Source organism: Diaphorina citri, unplaced genomic scaffold (genome assembly GCF_000475195.1).
Source record: "Diaphorina citri unplaced genomic scaffold, Diaci psyllid genome assembly version 1.1 scaffold200, whole genome shotgun sequence".
NCBI lineage: Eukaryota > Metazoa > Arthropoda > Insecta > Hemiptera > Psyllidae > Diaphorina > Diaphorina citri.
In genome coordinates this window covers 48,626-59,111 of record NW_007377637.1, presented here as the reverse complement: position 1 = coordinate 59,111, position 10,486 = coordinate 48,626, and positions in this window count along the sequence as shown.

Below are 10,486 nucleotides of genomic sequence, written 5' to 3'. Positions count from 1 at the left end.
CCTGTATTTTTCATCAAAGCTTTTTGTGTTTTGTCGAAAACCGCATTAAAGACTCGGAACGTTTGTGAATTTGTTGTGATTTTTCTCTTCTCCTCCGCCATCGCTTTGAACTTTTGAGCTTTCAAGGAATTCATTTGTGGTAAGTTGGAGTGGGCGAATAGAATAGAATAAAATAGAGTAAAATAGAATACGTAATAAATATTCATAGAAGTTGGTATACCTACCTTGTTTATCATTCTAGAGATTCAAACATTTCAAACCCTGGCAGACATTTATGTCAGTCTCTCCCTGTCCGACTGTCTGGCAGACGACAGACCAAGGTCTGCGTCGGAACGTGTGTGACGGAAAAAGCTTCCAACTTCTATGTGTCTCAGACGGTCTGAAAAATAATACATTTTTCATCAGACTTCAGATCGAGAGACCCAGCAGTCGGAAGCTCTTTCCGCCACACACTTTCCAGCGCGGTGGTCTGACAAACCTATATAGGTATAACAGGCAGTCAGAGCGTGAATGGCTTTATGCATTTTTTGGAATAAAGCAACCTCCGTGGCCGAGTGGATATCATACTAGGCTTGCACGCAGGAGGTCCGGGTTCGATTCCCGGCGGTGAGGTTTTTTGCTCTGTGCTTGGAGTTCGGGGTGCACTCAGCCTCGTGAGGACAATTGAGTAGCTACTTTAATCGAGTAGCGACCAGTAGCGGCATTACAAGTCGAAGAGATGAGCGATAATAAATATGATGATTGAGTAAACGAAAGACTTGTAATACTGTGATACCCACAAAGTTGTGAGAAAGCTCTCTGCTTTACCACAAAGATACCATGATTTGATTTATTTGCTTTTTTTTGGAATATGTCACTTATTCGGATACCAACCATGCGTAACGTTGCTTAACTTCAGCGATCCATATCCATGGGAGAACTACCTGATGATTATACCATGGCCGGATTCAATATTCCAAATCCATAATTCCCATCCCTATTTTTCCCACGAAACAGCTTTATCCCGTTCAATCTATTAATAATTTATTCAAAACGGAACACGGAAAAAATTGGATAAAATTGAAATAAAAGGAGAAGGAAAAAGAGGAGGAGGAAAAGAAAGAGAAGGAGGAGGAGGAGGAGGAAAAGAAAGAGGAAAAGAAGAAGAGACATTATAAATAAATTTAATAGGAAATGATAAGAAGAGCTCACGGGAAGAAAGATGATTGGTTGGTATTTTTAAAGATATGTAGGTAGGTACCAACCTATTAGAGGTTTGATAGAGGGAAGTGTAACTGCCAAGGTCTTATCGTCCCGAAAGGAAAAAGAGGAGGAAGACAAGATAGGAGAAAATCTGCCGTTCTGAGAACGGACCTACTAAAATAAATACTGGATGCAGGAAAAACAAGTCCTTATAAGGACTAAAAGGGATATAACAGAAATATGGAAAGAGAGAGAGAGAGAGAGAGAGAGAGAGAGAGAGAGAGAGGAGAGACAGGAGAAGAGAGAGTGGGAATGAGGACAAACCAGGACGAGAAAATGAAATACAGATAGATAAATGAGGCGAGAGACAGTGAGGAAAAATAAAGAGAAGGAGAGTGAGAAAGGATGAGGAAAAATAAAAAAAGTTAATTTTAATGAAAGTACAGCTCTTTTTTTATTTTTTAAATAAATTTCCTTTTTAAAAAAAAAAAAAAAAAAAAAAAAAAAATCCCTACCACCATAATGATATTTTCTGTTTTTTAATTCGAAAAAAAAAAAATCTGGTATGAACATCACACGGCTATTCAATACTCCTTAGAAAAGATAATATGTACCTACCTGGAAAATGATTTAAATTTAAATAGGTACTTTTTTTCAATTTACAATAATCACATAAAAAAAAAAAATATTTCTGGTGCAAATTGGCGATTCGAAAACCAAGGTAAGAAAGAAAAAGATTGAGGAATTATTGATTTCAAACCGGCTAGCGGCTTAGGGTCATTATTAAAAAAAAAAAAAAAAAAAAAAAAAAAACTTAGCATTGTTTTCTCTTTAAGATGAGTGTGAAACAACTGCTACATTTAAGCTCGTGTGGTCTGTGTCGCAGCATCCTAAATATATACAGCCCCTTGTGTAACTGACTGACTCACTCACTTACTCATACTAATTCTAACCCACTTCTAGATGGGCTAGGAAGATGCGGTTTTCACCATTGGATTCCTTATTTTTTGTAGGTACTGGGAAAAATCGGAAAATCCCGAAATTCCAAACCGTTCCCGAGATATTGACGTTTTTTAGTCCCCCCATAAGAAATACACAGGGAACAAGGTTTGAGGCCAGCAAAACTTTTCCTACGTTTAAATATTTTGCTCTCGCTTTTAGTTTTCAGTTTTCATTTCTTCGAGACAAAACTCAGGGACGATATTAGTTTTCAGGGGCGAAGCCAAGGGAGCGCGAAGCGCGACCCCATGCACAATCCGCGAAGCCCCGGGAGCGCGCAGCGCGACCGTAAACAAGGGAGCGCGAAGCGCGACCCCATGCACAACCCCGCGAAGCCCCCGGGAGCGCGCAGCGCGACCGTAAACAAGGGAGCGCGAAGCGCGACCCCGTATGCACAACCCCGCGAAGCCCCGGGAGCGCGCAGCGCGACCGTATACGCAACCCCGCGTAGCGAACACGCGTAGCCCCCGGGGGGTGGAGGGGGGCGAAGCCCCCCTCCCGAGCACGAAGTGCGAGTGAGAAAAGATACAATACTTCAGATGCTACTCGAATATAAGCCAGCCAAAAAGTGATTTCAACAAGCTGCATAGGGTAATGGAAAGTAAAAGCATAATTTAATGCTTTCTCCCTCTTTCTCCCCACCATTTTTGTAATAAATGAGAAATGTATCCGGTTTATGTATAGGCGACGATATCGGGAAGGAGGGGAGAGTGCCCTCTAATCCCCTCTCATCCTCTAAAACCCTCCCCTCCCTCCCTCTTTTCCCTCACCATTATTGCAATTTTTTATGAGACCCAATTTGTTTTTTTTTGGTTTTTTTTTTTTTTTTTTTTTTTTTTTTTTTTACGGCCCTGGACATAATACTCGTACACGGTCTACGAGTATGTACCTAATTATGAACGTATTGGAAGGGTGTAATACCTACGTAACTAACAACTTTCATGCTGGAATAGATACCATCAAACATTCTCTTGTGCTGACAGAAGTTTAAGCTTTCAGAACAAAAGCATAATGAGCTAATACTTAGGTATTTGGTATCTGAAATTTAGTAGGTAGTGCAGGTACGCACTTAAAGGGCCTTGCCTATTTGAAAAGGTACCCTTTTTGGACGTATTCACTTGAAGCCCTTAAAATTCTCAAAGCTATTGTGTCGTCAGTAAAATTAGTTAAATAATATTAATTTTATAAGCTTCCACTGAAAATTTGAAATGCGTGGGCAATGTACGGTTGGTCCAGTGGTAACGCGCTTGCTTGCCATGCAGAAGGTCCCGGGTTCGAATCCCACTCTGCTAGGGTCTTATCGTCCCGAAATCGAAGAGAGAAGGAAGACAGGATAGGAGAAAGCCAGCCGTTCCGAGAACGAACCTTATCCCTCCAGGATTAGACATAGCTCTCAGGTGCTGGCCAAGAATTTGGAAGTGGTATTTATACTTCAGAGATGGAAAGTGTGGAGATACGAGAACCTGCGTTTTCTATGTAAGATTATATTTAGTGTTGAGTGTTGTTGTGAGCGCCACAGACCTTTACAAAGTTACCAAGTGGTTCAATTTCGGGGTAGACTTTTTTTCGGGGAAATCTTCATCTTGAGTATGAGTAATAGTATAGTACTAGCATAATAAGGATAAAGAGGAAACATTGTACATGGTACAGGCATAGTTGTTGTTGTTGTTGTTGTTGTTGTAGCGGCTTTAGCTTTGTTGTGTTTGGTGATGGCAGAGTAGAGAGAAGACATCTTTTTGTGTCTGCCATACACCTGGGTGATTTTAATAGGCTCGTCCTGAACCGCAATCAACCATCGTGAGGACTTGTGCTTATTTTTTAAAAGCAGGCATAGTTGACCATGCCGTCTGTTTTTAGGCCAAGTTGATACATAGACAGCATACTCGTTGGTAAACTTGGGGGGAAAAAAAAATCGATTTTCCCCCCTCTTCAATATCCATTAGTGAGACCCCGGTGAGTGCAACACAAGGTTTATGACTCCCCCCTTTTCGCTCTGAAGTGGCTGTAAATTTCCCTATGCTCTCGGTAACGCAAGTTTAATTCTCAATGCAACAAATTGAAAAATAATGTACCGTCTCGTTATGTGCATACAAACATCAGTGGAGTAGTGTGAGATTGGGTGCATACAAACATCAGTGGAGTAGTGTGAGATTGGGTGCGTACAAACATCAGTGGAGTAGTGTGAGATTGAGTGCGTACAAACATCAGTGGAGTAGTGTGAGATTGGGTGCATACAAACATCAGTGGAGTAGTGTGAGATTGGGTGCGTACAAACATCAGTGGAGTAGTGTGAGATTGGGTGCATACAAACATCAGTGGAGTAGTGTGAGATTGGGTGCATACAAACATCAGTGGAGTAGTGTGAGATTGGGTGCGTACAAATATCAGTGGAGTAGTGTGAGATTGGGTGCATACAAACATCAGTGAAGTAGTGTGAGATTGGGTGCATACAAACATCAGTGGAGTAGTGAGAGATTGGGTGCATACAAACATCAGTGGAGTAGTGTGAGATTGGGTGCATACAAACATCGGAACGGCTGGCTTTCTCCTATCCTGTCTTCCTTCTCTCTTCGATTTCGGGACGATGGGACCATAGCAGAGTCAGTTCTCTCTGTCAAACCTCTTTGAAAAAAAGAAAAAAAAAATCTTCTCTCTTCGATTTCAAGACGATAGGACCTTAGCAGTTACAGTTCCCTCTGTGAAATTTCGTAAAATAATAAAGCAGAGCTTTTTCACTGCTTTTGTCCATTACTAAGTGCCTCTTTTGCAACCAAGTTTCACATTTCAATAATCTTTTTACACTGGTAATGTCGCCACTGGTCGCAACTCGATTAGAGTAGCTATTCAATTGTCCTCACGAGGCTGAGTGCACCGCGGACTCCAAGCACAGAGCCGAAAAAACTTCGACCCCGCCAGGAATCGAACCCGGGACCTTCAAAGTGGAGGAACCGCCACTAATTTCAGAGTACCTACTATTTATGCAGTTCCCATGTTTTGGAATATAAGGTTGGAGTATTGGAGTGGGTATTTGTTAGTATGGGATAAAATACATAAATAATGTAAGAGCTACTGCTTCCTTTACTTACTCAGTTACATGAAATTCTACCCTTTTTACGTATTTTGCAATTGAATCTCGATTTTACATTTTCCTTCAATTTAGACATTCGCAATGTATGTGATTTTTCTTATTTTCCCTTCCTACTCTTTCTTCTCCTATTTCTTTTTCTGATTTTTTCTTCTTCTTCTTCTTCTTCTTCTTTTTCTTTTCCTTCTTTCTCTTCCTTCTGATCTCATGTTTTCTTCTCCTTAATTTCACTCATTTCTTCTCCAAATTCACTTCACTTTTCTCTTTTCACTCTTCATTTTACGTTTTTCTTCTCCCCCTTACCTCTTTCTGTTTGCTTACTTATCTTCTCCTTCTTCCCTTTGCTTGCTTTGCTACCTCTATTTCTTTCATTTTATCATTAGTATCTACTTCTTTAACATTCTTTTCTGTCTTTCCCTTCTTCATTACCATAGATCATATTATACGGCTAATGCTCTTGTCTCTTTCCTCCTGCTCCTCCTCCTCTTTCACCTTTCTCCCTTTTCCTCTAATTCTTGCTCTTCCTCTCCTTTTCCTCTCTAATTCTTCCTTTTCCTCTCTAATTTACATTTTTCTAACAATCCCCAAGAAGTTAGAATTAGCTTAGGGATTTTTTTTATTGTTATTTAAATTTGAAAAATAAATGTAATACTATTTCAATTCAATTCAATTTCAATTCTTCCTTTTCTTCTCTAATTCTTCCTTTTCCTCTTTAATTCTTCCTTTTCCTCTCTAATTCTTCCTTTTCCTCTCTGAAACTTCACGGGTCAAACGATTAGTACCTTGGTGGACGGAGGAGGTTAAGAATGCGGTGCACGAAAAGAAAAATGCATTTAAAATTTTAAGAAGAAATCCAACTCCGGCAAATCTAATTGAATTCAAGAGGTCTCGAGCTAAGGCTAGGAGGACTTTACTAACAGCCCAGAAAAAATCTTGGTCGGACTTTGTTAGCTCCATAGATAAGCCGTTGACAATTGGTGACATGTGGTCTCAACTCAGACGGGTCAAAGGGAAAAAGCCCTATAATCCCATAGCCGCACTAAATAATGTCCAAAACCAGATAACAACTGATAAGGATGAAATGAGTGAAATACTCGCCAAGTATTACGTTAGTAACTCTGCCGATTCTGTTTATGATGAAGATTTTGTACGGTACAAGCATCAGGTGGAACCATTATTATTATCCCCTTGTAATACTGAGGCAGAATGTTACAATTTACCTTTTAGCTACAATGAGTTAATCGCCACATTTAAATCCTGCAGATCGCATGCTCCTGGCATTGACGGGTTTATGATGAAGATTTTGTCCGGTACAAGCATCAGGTGGAACCATTATTATTATCCCCTTGTAATACTGAGGCAGAATGTTACAATTTGCCTTTTAGCTACAATGAGTTAATCGCCACATTTAAATCCTGCAGATCTCATGCTCCTGGCATTGACGGTGTCTGCTATCAGATGATTATGCAGTTGCCACAATCCGCTTTAGAAAAATTACTGGAGATCTTTAACTACATCTGGTTGAATGGTGTGTTCCCTAAAGTCTGGAAAACGGCCCTTATTGTGCCAATCTTAAAACCGAAAAAGAGTACTGGAGATCTTTAACTACATCTGGTTGAATGGTGTGTTCCCTAAAGTTTGGAAAACGGCCCTTATTGTGCCAATCTTAAAACCAAAAAAGAACGCGTTAATTGCCGAGAATTATCGCCCTATCTCATTGTTATCATGTAGTAATAAAATTCTGGAAAAGATGATAAGCAAAAGACTGAAATGGCTGGTTGAAAATAAGAAGATCATCGATCCATACCAAAGTGGTAATAGATGGAAAAGATCAACCATGGATAATCTCGTTCTCTTGGAACATGAGATCGCTATAGCCTTTCAAAATAATGAGAATGTCGTTGCTATATTTTTGGATATAACTAAATTTTTTGACCGTGTCTCTAAGGCTTCTGTTTTGGAAAAGTTGATGAAATTCAATATAGGTGGTCCAATGTTTATGTACATCAACAACTTTCTAAGTTCGCCACAAATTTCCGTCAAAATCGAGAATGTAAGATCTACGATACACAAACTTGAGAACAGTATAAGACAAGGATCATCACTTTCAGGTGACCTTTGCAATATTGCTACCTCTGACTTACCTCAATACATTCCTACAGTTGTGTCACACGGTATGTTTGTTGACGACCTAGCGATATTCATGAGGGGTAAAGAAATGGACCATATTGAGGAAACGCTTCAGAACACGTTGGATAAATTGATGTCATGGTCTAAAACAAATGGCCTCAATTTCTCTCCGGAAAAAACCTTCGCCGTCAACTTCAGTAAGTATTCATGAGGGGTAAAGAAATGGACCATATTGAGGAAACGCTTCAGAACACGTTGGATAAATTGATGTCATGGTCTAAAACAAATGGGCTCAATTTCTCTCCGGAAAAAACCTTCGCCGTCAACTTCAGTAAATTGTGTCACACGGTATGTTTGTTGACGACCTGGCGATATTCATGAGGGGTAAAGAAATGGACCATATTGAGGAAACGCTTCAGAACACTTTGGATAAATTGATGTCATGGTCTAAAACAAATGGGCTCAATTTCTCTCCGGAAAAAACCTTTGCCGTCAACTTCAGTAAAAAAAGAAATCAAATAAACCCCCGACTTCATTTCCAAAACCACATGATTCAGTTCAAGGAAAATACAAAATATTTGGGTTTGAATCTTGACTCGAGATTAAATTGGAAGTTTCATATCGAGCAAACCAAATCAAAAAGTCTAAAGGCCATAAACGTAATGAAAATCCTCAGTAATCGTAATTGGGGTCTAAGGCGTGAAACGTTAAGAAGACTCTATTACTCATTTGTTCTTCCAATATTAGACTACGGTTCGATTTTGTACTCTTCAGCCTCAGATTTCATATCGAGCAAACCAAATCAAAAAGTCTAAAGGCCATAAACGTAATGAAAATCCTCAGTAATCGTAATTGGGGTCTCAGGCGTGAAACGTTAAGAAAACTCTATTACTCGTTTGTTCTTCCAATATTAGACTACGGTTCAATTTTGTACTCTTCAGCCTCAGAGTTCATATCGAGCAAACCAAATCAAAAAGTCTAAAGGCCATAAACGTAATGAAAATCCTCAGTAATCGTAATTGGGGTCTCAGGCGTGAGACGTTAAGAAGACTCTATTACTCGTTTGTTCTTCCAATATTAGACTACGGTTCGATTTTGTACTCTTCAGCCACAGAGCCCACCCTGAAAAAGTTGAACGTTGTACATCATACAGGTGTACGTCTGATTTCCGGCGCATTCAGAACTTCCCCAATTGTCAGCATTCTTGCAGAGTCTGGAATACCCCCATTATCTGTAAGAAGAAATATTCTTGCCCTTAACTATGTTTGTAATGTCAGTAGAAATACCACCAATCCAGCCCATACAGTTCTATTTCACAAAGGTCCGAGGATACAGTGTTCTAAATATACCAAGCCTTTGAGATTCAGAGTTGAAGACCTTCCTGGGGTGTCTGAACTAAATGTAAATAGCATTGCGAAATATTATCTCAGATTCGCTCCCTGGCAAGTTGAAACTCCTCGGACTGATTACCTGGTAACATCGGCCAAAAAGAATCTGAGTAAGGAAGAAGTTGTTCAACACTTTTTGAAATTTAAAGATCAGCATAAGTTTGATACGTTATGCTTTACGGACGGATCAAAGACAAGTGACCATACTGGTGCTGCCTACATAATTGGAGATGAAGTTTGCTCAATGAAGCTAAATCCCGTCTGCTCAATATTTACAGCTGAGTTGGTTGCTATTGAGAAATGCCTAGAAAAAATAAAAGACCTTATAAGAACTGAATTAATCTGTAATTGGAGATGAAGTTTGCTCAATGAAGCTAAATCCCGTCTGCTCAATATTTACAGCTGAGTTGGTTGCTATTGAGAAATGCCTAGAGAAAATAAAAGACCTTATAAGAACTGAATTAATCTTGCAAAATTTTATCATATGTTCTGACTCAAAAAGTTCTCTTCAAGCGCTCCAAAATGTGTACCATGCATCTCCACTTGTTTGTAATATAATCTCCACTATTCAGGATATCCGTGAGCTGGGCACCAGGGTGTCATTCTTCTGGATCCCAAGCCATCTTGGTATTCGTGAAAATGAAAATGTTGACCATGCTGCGAGACACTGCAATGACGTTCCGATTACCAAAGTATGCATTTCGGATGACTATAAAATACAATTTAAGAAAATTCAACTAAATGAATGGAATCATTCATGGAGAGATAACAGTACAACTGGGCAAAAGCTGACCATGCTGCGAGACACTGCAATGACGTTCCGATTACCAAAGTATGCATTTCGGATGACTATAAAATACAATTTAAGAAAATTCAACAAAATGAATGGAATCATTCATGGAGAGATAACAGTACAACTGGGCAAAAGCTCAGAAAAATTAATTTAAGAAAATTCAACTAAATGAATGGAATCATTCATGGAGAGATAACAGTACAACTGGGCAAAAGCTCAGAAAAATCAAAGCAGATACTAAAAGATGGAAATCCTCCATGAGATGGAAAAGAGCCGAGGAGATTGTGATCTGTCGACTAAGAATAGGACATTGTGGCAAAAGCTCAGAAAAATCAAAGCAGACACTAAAAGATGGAAATCCTCCATGAGATGGAAAAGAGCCGAGGAGATTGTGATCTGTCGCCTAAGAATAGGACATTGTCTAGCGCAGAAAAATCAAAGCAGACACTAAAAGATGGAAATCCTCCATGAGATGGAAAAGAGCCGAGGAGATTGTGATCTGTCGACTAAGAATAGGACATTGCCTAGCAACCCATAAGTACTTATTGGACAGACAAGATCCCCCGTCTTGTCACCTTTGTAATCATTTCCCCCTGACTATTGAACATTGGTTCTTACATTGTCCTGCATTAAATAGCTTCCGAAGCAAACATAAAATAGAAAACTCTTTGAAATTAATTCTTAGAGATAATAATGATGTAATTGATAAATGCTTAAGATTTTTATATCATTCAAAGTTATTTTCTTTAATTTAATAACCTATTTTTTAATATGATTATTTTTCATTTGTTATCATTTTTTTGCACTCCCTGTCCATTTAATACCTAGATTCAGGGACGATATTAGTTTTCAGGGGCGAAGCCAAGGGAGCGCGAAGCGCGACCTCATGCACAAACCGCGAAGCCCCGA